Here is a 13352-nt window from a genome sequence, read left to right on the forward strand (position 1 = left end):
AAAAATGTCTGTTTTTACATGGTTACCAGTATTGTGTGGATTTGGGGTTTTGTGCCAGAATTTAAGTGCATTTACCAATCCAAGATCATGGAAATAATCCTCCTTTATTTACTTCCACTATTTGTATATACTTGTATATATACTTAAATCTGCCAGCATCTCACTAAGTACCCAAGGAGGACAAACACCAAGACATATAATAATTGAAATGGCAAAGATCAACTAATGCTATGGGGCAGAAGAAACTACCACCCATAGTGTATGCAGAGGGAGATGGGATTAAGAACACATTAGGACAAAGAGATCAGAAGTAAACCTGCTTTACCTACAGAATATCAGTAGCTAAAGGTCAGCTGATAATGCAGGAAATCAGTGGATTCCTCTGGAGAAATGGTGCATCCAGAGAAAATACCTCCTCATCCTTAAATTTGGAGTATCCCTGGTAAAATGGATAGTTCCACACCCAGCTGCACAAAGAAACTCCCTGCCCCCAGTTTATAAGCCTTACTCATGCTGATAGCCTTAATCTATTATTTTAGTGCCTCACTGTTGAATAGAGCAGACAATCAAGATCTAGAGATAGGGAGGAGATTCTCAAGAGAGCGGCATGAGTAGGGTGGTGGAAATCTCCTCTCAAAACCATATATATTTTGAAAATACAGCAAACACAACTATTCCTAAAAGAGTGACTGCAAGATACAGTACATGAGCCAGGCTACATCTGTGAGAGCCTAACATTTCATGGAAAAGGGTAGGATACAAAGCCGTGACCCTGTGGGACCAGAGCACTCCCCCGACCCCAGCTCAATGGCGGGAGGAAGGGAATCAGAATGGGGAGGGGGTGGAATCTCAGTACTGCGAAATGACCAGCCCTAGTGGTCTGCTCCAGGAGCACAGACACACATTGAATGGTACACTGGATATTGGAGGAGCAGAAAAGCAAGGTCAGAGATTGAGACTATGAACAGGTTCCCACAGCCAGCTGCCCTGGGACAAAAGAAAAGTGGGTGCTTTAAAAGTCTTAAAGGGACAAAAGTTTAACAGGTGGACAAAATCGTCCTGGCACACTCAGCCCAGCAGGCTGGGAACTTTAAGGACCTTCAGGTGCCCTAACCCCCTGGGTGGCAACACAGCTCCGAAGTTCCTTGGAGCAATAAGCAGCCTACCATTCCTTCCCCTCTGCTGGCACTGCAAGCAAATAGGCTGACCCGCCATTGCTGCAGAACAGCAGGGGAGCAGCCCCACATACAGCAAACACACAGCTTAACACAGAGTCTTCTCCCTGCACGTGGCTAACCGGCCCAGACCCAGAGGGTGCTACCTGCACGCGGTGGACCAGTGCAGACAGTGGAGATGGGCTCAGAGTCCAGAAGGCACAAAGGGGTTCTGTTCTCATAGCAGAACATGCTCTGGTCACCTAAAAGCCCCACCAGTGCCCTAGGAAACCCCGAGGGCTACCCCGGCCACAACAGCTCAGAGGATTAACCCAGAGGCTGCTCCCTGTGTGCAGTTAACTGGCACAGATAGCAGAGACAGGCAAGGTGACCAGCAAGCAGGAAGGGACTTTGTTCTCCCAGCTGATGCATGTGTCACTTGCCAGTGACCACCCATAGCCATGAAAAGGCAGAAGAATCTTGTTCAGTTCAAAATCCCTCAAACATCAGAGAAAGGGCTTGGCAAGACTGAAATCACCAATCTTCCTGAAAAATAATTCAAAATAAAGTCATAAGCATGCTTATGGAGCTACAGAAAAATATTCAAGAACTAAGGGATGAATTTAGTAGGGAGATAACAGAAATGAAACAAACAATGGAAGGATTTAAGAGGAGACTGTATGAGGTGGAAGAGCCTGTTAATGGAATACAAATCAGAGAACAGGAATACAGAGAAGCTGAGACAGAGAGAGATAAAGGGATCTCTAGGAATGAAAGAAAATTAAGAGAACTGTGTGACCAATCCAAATGGAACAATATTCGTATTATAGGGGTACCAGAAGAAGAAGAGAGAGAAAAAGGAATAGAAGGTGTCTTTGAGGTGGTAATTGCTGAAAACGTCCCCAATCTGAGGAAGGAAATAGTCTTTCAGACCATGGAAGTCCAGAGATCTCCCAACACAAGGGACCCAAGGAGGACAACACCAAGACATATAATAATTAAAATGGCAAAGATCAAGGACAAGGACAGAGTATTAAAATCAGCCAGACAGAGAAAAAAGATCACCTTCAAAGGAATACACCATGATTTCCTCTTGTCACCAGAGAAAATAAAACTACAGCAAAGAAATTAGAGCAACCAAATACTAAGTCAATGCAAAATAAAATCAGCTATCCACAAAATCAGTCAAGGGAAACACAAAAACTACAGAATAAAACACCTAACATATAAAGAGTGGAGAAGGAAGAAAAAGAAGGGAGAGAAATAAAGAATCAACAGACTGTGTTTATAATAGCATAAAAAGTGAGTTAAGTTAGATAGTTAGATAGTAAAGAAGCTGCCCTTGAACCTTTAGTAACCATGAATCCAAAACCTGCAATGGCAAATAAGTACAAATCTATCGATAATCACCTTAAATGTAATTGGACAGAATGCACCAATCAAAAGACACAGAGTAATAGAATGGATAAAAAAGCAAGACCCATCTATAGGCTGCTTTCAAGAGACTCATTTCAAACCCAAAGACATACACAGACTAAAAGTGAAGGGATGGAAAAAGTATTTCATGCAAACAATAGGGAGAAGAAAGCAGGTGTTGCAGTACTTGTATCAGACGAAATAGACTTCAAAACAAAGAAAGTAAGAAGAGACAAAGAAGGATAATACATAATGATAAGGGGGTCAGTCCAACAAGAGGATATAACCATTATAAATATATATGCCCCCAACACAGGAGCACCTACATATGTGAAACAAATACTAACACAATTAAAGGAGGATATAAAATGCAATGCATTCATTTTAGGAGACTTCAACCCTCCACTCACTCCAAAGGACAGATCAAACAGACAGAAAATAAGTAAAGACACAGAGGCACTGAACAGCACATTAGAACAGATGGACCTAATACACATCTACAGATCTCTACACCCAAAAGCAGAAGGATACACATTCTTGTCAAGTGCACATGAAACATTTGCCAGAATAGACAATATACTAGGCCACAAAAAGAGCCTCAGTAAATTCAAAAACATTGAAATTCTATCAACCAACTTCTCAGACCACAAAGGTATAAAACTAGAAATAAATTGTACAAAGAAAACAAAAAGACTCACAAACACATGGAGGCTTCACAACATGCTCCTAAATAATCAATGGATCAATAACCAAATTAAAACAGAGATAAAACAATATATGGAGACAAATGACAACAACAGCACAATGCCCCAACTTCTGTGGGATGCAGTGAAGGCAGTTCTAAGAGGAAAATATATAGCAATCCAGGCCTATTTAAAGGAGGAAGAACAATCCAAATGAGTAGTCTAAATTCACAATAATTGAAACTGGAAAAAATAAGAACAAATGAGGCCCAAAGTCAGCAGAAGGAGGGACAGAATAAATATCAGAGAAGAAATAAATAAAATTGAGAATAAAACAATAGTACAAATTAATGAAACCAAGAGCTCATTCTTCAAGAAAATAAACAAAATAGATAGCCAGACTTATTAAGAGAAAAAGAGAATCTATACACATAAACAGAATCAGAAATGAGAAATGAACAATCACGACCGACACTACAGAAATATGAAGAATTATTAGAAAATACTATGAAAATCTATATGCTAGCAACCTAGAAAACCTAGAAGAAATGGACAAATTTCTAGAAAAATAAAACCTCCCAAGACTGACCCAAGAAGAAACAGAAAATCTAAACAAATTACTAGCATTGAAGTTGAATCAGTAATCAAAAACTACCCAAGAACAAAACCCACATACCAGATGGATTCACCACTGAATTTTTTTTTGAGAGGGCATCTCTCATATTTATTGATCAAATGGTTGTTAACAACAATAAAATTCTGTATAGGGGACTCAATGCACAATCATTAATCAACCCCAAGCCTAATTCTCAACAGTCTCCAATCTTCTGAAGCATAACGAACAAGTTCTTACATGGTGAACAAATTCTTACATAGTGAATAAGTTCTTACATGGTGAAAAGTGCAAGGGCAGTCATCACAGAAACTTTCGGTTTTGATCACGCATTATGAACTATAAACAATCAGGTCAAATATGAATATTCGTTTGATTTTTATACTTGATTTATATGCATTCACCACTGAATTTTATCAGACGTTTAGAGAAGATAAACACCTATTCTCCTTAAAGTTTACCAAAAAATAGAAGAGGTGGGAATACTTCCAAACTCATTCTATGAGGCCAGAATCACTCTAATACCAAAACCAGGCAAAGACACGACAAAAAAAGAAAACTACAGACCAATACACCCAATGAACATGGATGCAAAAACACTCAACAAAATATTAGCAAACCGAATTAAAAAATACATCAAAAGGATCATACACCATGATCAAGTGGGATTCATCCCAGAGATGCAAGGATGGAAGAATATTCGAAAATCCATCAACATCATCCACCACATCAACAAAAAGAAGGACAAAAACCACATGATCATCTCCATAGATGCTGAAAAAGCATTAGACAAAATTCAACACGAATTCATGATAAAAACTCTCAACAAAATGGGTATAGAGGGCAAGTACATCAACATAATAAAGGCCATATATGACAAGTCCACAGCCAACGTCATACTTAACAGTGAGAAGCTGAGAACTTCTCCTCTAAGATTGGGAACAAAACAAGGATGCCCACTCTCCCTGCTTTTATTCAACATAGTACTGGAGGTCCTAGCCACAGTAATTAGACAGCACAAAGAAATAAAAGGCATTCAGATTGGTAAAGAAGAAGTAAAACAGTCCCTGTTTACAGATGAAATGATATTGTACATAAAAAACCCTAAAGAAACCACTCCAAAACTACTAGAACTAATATCTGAATTCAGCAAAGTTGCAGTATACAAAATTAATACACAGAAATCTGTTGCATTCCTATACACTAACAATGAGCTAGCAGAAAGAGAAATCAGGAAAACAATTCCATTCACAATTGCATCACAAAGAATAAAATACTTAGGAATAAACCTAACCAAGCAAGTGAAACACCTATACACTGAAAATTACAAGACACTCTTAAGAGAAATTAAAGAGGACACCAACAAATGGAAACTCATCCCATGTTCTTGATTAGGAAGAATTAATATTGTCAAAATGGCCATCCTGCCCAAAGCAATCTAAAGATTCAATGCAATCCCAATCAAAATACCAACAGCCTTCTTCAATGAACTGAAACATATAGTTCTAAAATTTATATGGAACCACAGAAGACACAGAATAGCCAAAGAAATCCTGAGAAGGATGAATAAGGCAATCTTGCTTCCCAACTTCAAGCTCTACTACAAAGCTACTGTAATCAAGACAATTTGGTACTGGCACAAGAACAGACCCACAGACCAGTGGAACAGAAGAGAGTGTCCAGATATTAACCCAAACATATATGGTCAATTGATACATGATAAAGGAGCCATGGACATACAATGGAGAAATGACAGCCTCTTCAACAGCTGGTGTTGGCAAGACTGGACAGCTGAATGTAAGACGATGAAACTGGATCATTGTCTAATCTCATACACAAAAGTAAATTTGAAATGGATCAAAGACCTGAATCTAAGTCATGAAACCATAAAACTCTTAGAGAAAAACATAGGCAAAAATGTCTTGGACATAAACACGAGCAACTTCTTCATGAACATATCTCCCCGGGCAAGGGAAACAAAAGCAAAAATGAACAAGTGGGACTAGATCAAACTAAAAAGCTTCCGTAGATCAAAGGACAACATCAGTAGAACAAAAAGTCATCTTACAGTATGGGAGAATATATTCATAAATGACATCCAATAAGGGATGGACCTCCAAAATACATAAAGAGCTCACATATCTCAACAAACAAAAAGCAAATAATTCTATTTAAAAATTGGCAGAGGATCTGAACAGACAGTACTCCAAAGAAAAAATTCAGATGGCCAACAGGCACATGAAAAAATGCTCCACATCGCTAATCATCAGAGAAATGCAAATTAAAACTACAATGAGGTATCACCTCACACCAGTAAGGATCGCCACCATCCAAAAGACAAACAACAACAAATGTTGGTGAGGATGTGGAGAAAGGGAAACCCTCCTACACCGCTGGTGGAAATGTAAATTATTTTAACCATTGTGGAAAGCAGTATGGAGGCTCCTCAGAAAACTAAAAATAGAAATACCATTTTCCACTCCTAGGAATTCACCCTAAGAATGCAGAAGCCCAGTTTCAGTAAGACATATGCACCCCTATGTTTATCCCAGCACTATTTATAATAGCCAAGAAATGGAAGCAACCTAAGTGTTCATCAGTAGATGAATGGATAAAGAAGAGGTGGTACATATACACAATGGAATATTATTCAGCCATAAGAATAAAACAAATCCTACCATTTACAACAACATGGATGGAGCTAAGGGTATTATGCTCAGTGAAATAAGCCTTGCAGAGAAAGACAAGTAACCAAATGATTTCACTTATCTGTGGAGTATAAGAACAAAGCAAAAATTGAAGGAACAAAACAGTAGCAGACTCACAGAACCCAAGAAGGGACTAGCAGTTACCAACGGGAAAGGAACTGGGAAGAATGGGTGGGAAAGGAGGGGTAAGGGAAGTAAGGGGCATTATGATTAGCACACATAATGTGTGGGGAAGACAGTACAACACAGAGAAGGTAAGTAGTAATTCTATAGTACCTTACCACGCTGATGGACAGTGACTGTAATGGGGTATGTGGTGGGACTTGATAATGGGGGGAGTCTAGTAACTGCAATGTTGCTCATGTAAGTGTATATTAATGATACCAAAACAATATCTAGATACAGTTATGAAAACCTGCAAGGTGAAATTTAAAAAAAATATGAGGAAACAATGAAGAGGAAAAATTAAAGTAAAAGTAAAAAAGAACAACATGCTTATAGAGCTGGATAACAAGGACAGGATATCACAGAGTAAGAATATATATCTAGAACTGTTGGAAGTTAAAAATTTAAGAGTCAAAGTTAATAAGAAGATAGCACGGCTGGAAGTTATAAAATGCATAGAATTTGTTAGATTCAGATAATGAAGAGATAAAGAGCTTAGTTAGATCAACCCATAAAGATTTAAAAAGTCAATTATTAGAATTTATAAAAAAGAAACTAGAGAAGTCAGAGAGGGAACAAAGAAGCTGCACAAGACATTTCCCCAGAACTGACTAGCATTCATTTTCAAATTGAAATGGCTCCTTGAGATCAATGCATAAAAAACTCGCATTGCTTTAAAATTTTAGAACCAGGGAAGAAATGATCTTATAAGCATCCAGAGAAAAGATTAAAATGAACAAAAAGAAATAAATTGCATATAAAGTCATTTGATGCGAGAAGCATGATCAACCTGAATTTTTCAACCCAGATAGTCTATTAATGAAATGTGAGGACAAAGCATGAACCATATCCAGCATGAGGGGCTCAGATATGTATCTAATGATTCTTTTCTGAGAGAGCTACTGGAGAATGTGCTTCTGCCAGTCAAGGAAGCAAATCAAGAAAGAGAGATATGGGATCCTAGAAATATTGGCACCAACTCAGGTGACTGGTAAGGAAAAGTTCTAGATAGATGACCTGGTAGACAAAGAGAGAAACCTATCCAGGCTGTGTCAGGAGGATTGGGATCTGGAGAATTGTCTTTATGAAAAAAAAGAGACTCATTGAATTGATGGTTTGATAGATGATGAATGAAGTATTCAGATATACAAAAAAAATTAGGAAAAAGTAAAGGCAACTATTAACTCATGAAAAAATAAAAATGCAAGATAATTTTGGTTCAGTCCTTGGGTTTGCAGTAAGGAAACTGCAAAGCCATAAATGTGAATATTGGGAGAATGGATGGAGGGGAAGTGGAATAGGTGTCGAAGAACTAAATCTGTAACAGTCATAAGGGAAAGGGGATGACACCGTAAACTAAAAAATGAAGAAATAGCAGTGTAAGCACATTTAAAAGTAAAGAGATAAATAGTACGAGAGGGCTGAAAATGTTAAAAGCAGGTGCTTCTGAGAGTAGGGGTGGGCTGGGGAGGGTAGTTGTTTATCTAGAATTTTTACTGGTTGCACATGACGAAGAGCCCAAATCACAGGGACTTAAACAAGACTTTGCTGCACTTGTTTGCTCTCTATGCAGAGGAGGGGACCAAGTGGTGATGGCAGTCAAGTCCCAGTTCTTTCACTCTTTCTGGGCAGTCTTCCTCAGCATGTGGCTTTAGTTCTTAAGACTCTAGGTGACTTCTGCACCCTCAGTTTCTACCACTGCCTTCCGGGTAGGTGGAAGAGGAAAGACAAACTTTAAAAGGTATATTCCAACTGTCTTCCTTTCTAAAGATAAGATCTTAAAAAACTAATCATCTTATTGGTATATGTTATTCACATACTATACAATTTGTCCATTATAAGTATTCCAGTCAAAGGATTTTTGTTTATTCAGAGTTGTACAAAAATTGCCACAATTGTTTTTATAATAATTTCATCACCACAAAAATAACCCTTGTCCCCATTAGAAGTCACTCTCCATTTCCTCCCAAATCCCCTGCCCTAGGCAACCAGAACATACTTTCTGTCTCTATAGGTTGGCCTGTTACAGACGTACAGTAAAAATGGATTCATGTAATATGTGGTCTTTTTTATATAGCTTCTTTCACTTAATATGTGTTTAAGGTTCATCCATATAATTGCATGTATCAGTGACTGGTTACTTTTTAAAAAAATTTTTATTAAGTTATGATTGATATACACTCTTATGAAGGTTTCACATGAAAAAACAATGTGGTTACTACATTTACCCACATTATCAAGTCCCCACCCATACCCCAATGCAGTCACTGTCCATCAGTGCAGCAAGATGTCAGAGATCCACTATGTGCCTTCTCTGTGCTACACTGTTCTCCCCGTGATCCCCCACACCATGTGTACTAAACTTAATACCCCTCAATCCCCTTCTCCCTCCCTCCCCACATGCCCTCCCATACTCCTCCCCTTTGGTAACCACTAGTTCGTTCTTGGAGTCTGTGAGTCTGCTGCCATTTTGTTCCTTCAGTTTTGCTTCATTGTTTTACTCCACAAATGAGAGAAATCATTTGGCATTTGTCTTTCTCCACCTGGCTTATTCACTGAGCATAATGTCCTTCAGCTCCATCCATGTTGTTGCAAATGGTAGGATTTGTTTCTTTCTTATGGCTGAATAGTATTCCATTGTGTATATGTACCACATCTTCTTTATCCATTCATTTACTGATGGACACTTAGGTTGCTTCCATATCTTGGCTATTGTAAAAAGTGCTGCAATAAACATAGGGGTGCATATGTCTTTTTGAATCCGAGAACTTGTATTCTTTGGGTAAATTCCAAGGAGTGGGATTTTGGGGTCAAATGGTATTTCTATTTTGAGGTTTTTGAGGAACCTCCATATTGCTTTCTGCAATGGTTGAACTAGCTTACATTCCCACCAGCAATGTAGAAGGGTTCCCCTTTCTCTGCATCCTTGCCAGCATTTGTTGTTCTAGTCTTTTCAATGCTGGCTATCCTTACTGGTGTGAGGTGATATCTCATTGTGGTTTTAATTCACATTTCCCTCATGTTAGTGATGTGGAGCATCTTTTCATGTGTCTGTTGGCCATCTGAATTTCTTCTTTGGAGAATTGTCTCTTCATATCCTCTGCCCATTTGTTAATTGGGTTATTTGCTTTTTGGGTGTTGAGGCATGTAAGTTCTTTATATATTTTGGTTGTTAACCCCTTGTCAGATATGTCATTTACACATATATTCTCCCACACTGTAGGATGCCTTTTTGTTCTGTTGATGGTGTCCTTTGCTGTACAGAAACTTTTTAGTTTGGTGTAGTCCCATGAGTTCATTTTTGCTTTTGTTTCCCTTGCCTGGGGAAATATGCTCATGAAGAAGTTGCTCATGCTTATATTCAGGAGATGTTTGCCTATGTTGTCTTCTAGGAGCTTTATGGACTTACATTCAAGACTTTAATCAATTTTGAGTTTACTTTTGTGTATGAGGTTAAACAATAATCCAGTTTCATTCTCTTGCATGTAGATGTCCAGTTTTGCAAACACCCGCTGTTGAATAACTGGTTACTTTTTATTGCAGAATATTTCTTTGGAGGGCCATACCACATTTTGTTTATCCATTCATCAGTTGATGAACATTTGGGTTTTCCCACATTTGGCTATTATTTTATGAATAGAACTGCTATGAACATCCATGTAAAAGTTGCTGGTGTGGAAGTTCTACTCTAAGTGTAACCTGGGACAGAAGTGTATGGAGTTCCAGCCTACCACACCACGGGTAGGGCCAGGAATTCACCCTCTGCCACTTGGAGATGAGAAATATTGGAGGCTTCTTGTCCTTTCTGGTGAGATAATACATCTCTTGACTGAGAGGAGGACAGAGGGGACCCTGTTTCTTTGGCCTAACTCACCCAGACTGGTACTTTCCTCCTGCTGAGTGGGCCAGAGCTGGGGAGGCAGAGGGGGACAGGAGGGAAGGATGGAGCTGGCTGTGGCTCAAGGGCTGTGACTGTCACTGCTCCTGTGGAGAACAAGTAGATTTTCTTGAGTAAATGCTTCTTCATTTGTGCTCTCTCTTTAGGACAATTTCCAGAAACTTTAAAGGTTGTCATTTTTACAATGCTCACCAGATGTAGTTTTGCCTGGGAATGGGTCCATGGGGCTCTGCACACCACCCCTCTGGAAGCGGAGCTCCTATATGAGAGCCTTCTAGAAACAGCAGCCCAGTGACCTCTGCAGGTGTCCGGTGGGTGGGACTGTGGCAGGCAGCCATTCTCACCGGTGAGGAAGGCTGGGCAGGGCCGCTCGCCCAGACCCAGGAGCACCACGTGGGGGCAGAGGAAAATGAGGTTTAGCTATCTCTGTGGCCACAGAAGCACTGGACTATGTGGTTCTTGAAATCATGTGCATGCATTATTTTGAGAAAAGTTAAGTTTTTAAATGTGAAAACAATTCCAGTGCCCACCAGCATCAATTTACAATATCTTCTCTTCCTGTTATGTGATGACCCAAGTTTGTACTTTCCTTTTCCTAAAAGAAGACACAGGAATGATATTTTGAAGGTCCTTATCTGTTTAAAAATGTTTCTCTGGACTATTTACTTAAATGAATGTTGGCTGCATAAACAATGCTTAAACTGAATTTTGTTTTAAGATTTTGGTTAAATGATGCTGGAATTTCAGTCAAAAGTCTGTGGACAGCTTATATGTGGAGTCCAAAATATAAACAAACAAACTGAAAAGCAGAAATAGACTATGAATACTGAAAGCCAACCAGTGGTGGCCATAGTGACCTGGGTGGGAGGATGGGTGAAACAGTGAAGGGGATAAAGAGGTACAAACTTCCAATTATGGGGGTAAGTATTTCATAATGTAATTGTTGAATGACTATATTGTGCACCTGAAAGTAATATAATATTGTCCGTCAACTACACTTCAATAAAAAAAGAGTGAAAAAGATATTCGTAGGCAGCATGATGGTTAATCATTATAAATGCCTTTATCTGTTCACTTTCCCCTTGGGACTTTTTCTCAGTCTTTGAAAGGTATTCCCAAAGGTTGTTCATCCTGAATCAGCTTTCCCTGAGACACATTTTCAGTTGATAGATTCAAGAATTCCTTTATTTTAGAGAGTTTTCTTTAAGTTTTTGGTTTTTTTTTTTGTCGTTCTATTGAATTTGCTCTTGTCTTCAGGGAGACAATGTGTATGTTGGGTCTTCCTTGTTTTACACATCCTTCCTCGGGCTTTAGGAGTCTCTGAAGAATATTGCCCTCTCCTCTTCCTTTTGCTCAGCATCCCAAGCATGTTCTGTACCGCACTGAACGACTGAACATAACCTATTTCTCTTTTTGCTGCTCTGTGGCAATCATATTCCTCCACATTGTCAGCCCATTGTTCCATCTCTTCTGCTTCATGAAATCCTTATTGCCTGACTCCTTCTGTCTCTTCTTCAGACTCTCTTTTTGTGATAGATACTATTTTGGTAAATTATTTGATTTCATGGAGAACTAAGGGCTTTTTCTTACTTGTATTAATTCTCTGTGGCTTCCATAACAAATGGTCACAAATTTATTGGTTTAAAACAACAAAAAATGATTATCATAGAGTTCTTCAGGTCTGAAGTCAAATACAGTTGCCATGCCGCTGGGCTAAAATCATGGTGCCGGCCGGGCTGAGCTCCGTTCTGGAGGCTCTTGGAGGCAGAGTCTGTTCCCTGCCCTTTTCAGCTTCTGTTGGTCTCTTCTGTGAGTCCTCACGTGGCATCGCTCTGAACTTTTACCTCCCCATCCATTCATACGGATATTATAATTATATTAGGGCCACCGAATGACCCAGGCTAATCTCCCTAAGTTAAGGCCCACTGGTTAGCAAACTTAACTCCATGTGCTGCCTGAATTCCCCTTCGTCCCAGAATGTGGTGTATTTGTGGTCTACAGGGATTTGCACACAGACGCCGGTGGGGGGCGTTACAGTGCCTTCCACATGGATTTCCACCCGTTTCTGTGGCATGCTGGATTTAAGTGCTCTTCATTAGCTTTCGCTGGCCAGATGCCTTTACTCCTTTGCTCATCCCTCTAAATTATCTTTATGTAGTTTCCATGATAGTTCCTTTAGAACAGTCACCACTTTCCTTTGAGGTAACATTCCTCCTGCAGCAGCTCTTCTTGGAAGAGTGCCTGGGGGAAGGGCTAGCACCTACCCCCAAGGATCCTGCCGACATAGCTCAGGACGTCTGCGGCCTTGGGTGGGGAAAAAAATTGTTCTTGATTTTCTGTCTGAATTCAGACTGCACAGCCCAGAAGTATCTGTTGAACCTTGGCATCTGTGCCCAGTAGGAACAGTGCCTCCTCTCTGCTGGGTGTGGCCCCTTCCCAAACAGCGGGAAGTGTCCTTGATTCACGTCAAAGTCTGCATGTCACAGAATCTGGGTGAGTAGCTTGGACTTCTCAGCTGTCCAGCGTCTGCATGGGTCATGTTCCGATCAACTCACTTTCTCCACACACTGGAAACAGAGCCACCCACTCTCGAAAGTGCACGTTCTTGTTCTGTCTCAACATCCTGCGGCTGCCGTGGTCCATGGGGTCCAAAGGTGCCGGGGGTTCCGCCCAGACCTTGCACTTCCTCGGAGGTGGGGCTGGGGCATGTCCCAC

The sequence above is a fragment of the Manis pentadactyla genome, chromosome 13, assembly GCF_030020395.1.
Source record: "Manis pentadactyla isolate mManPen7 chromosome 13, mManPen7.hap1, whole genome shotgun sequence".
NCBI lineage: Eukaryota > Metazoa > Chordata > Mammalia > Pholidota > Manidae > Manis > Manis pentadactyla.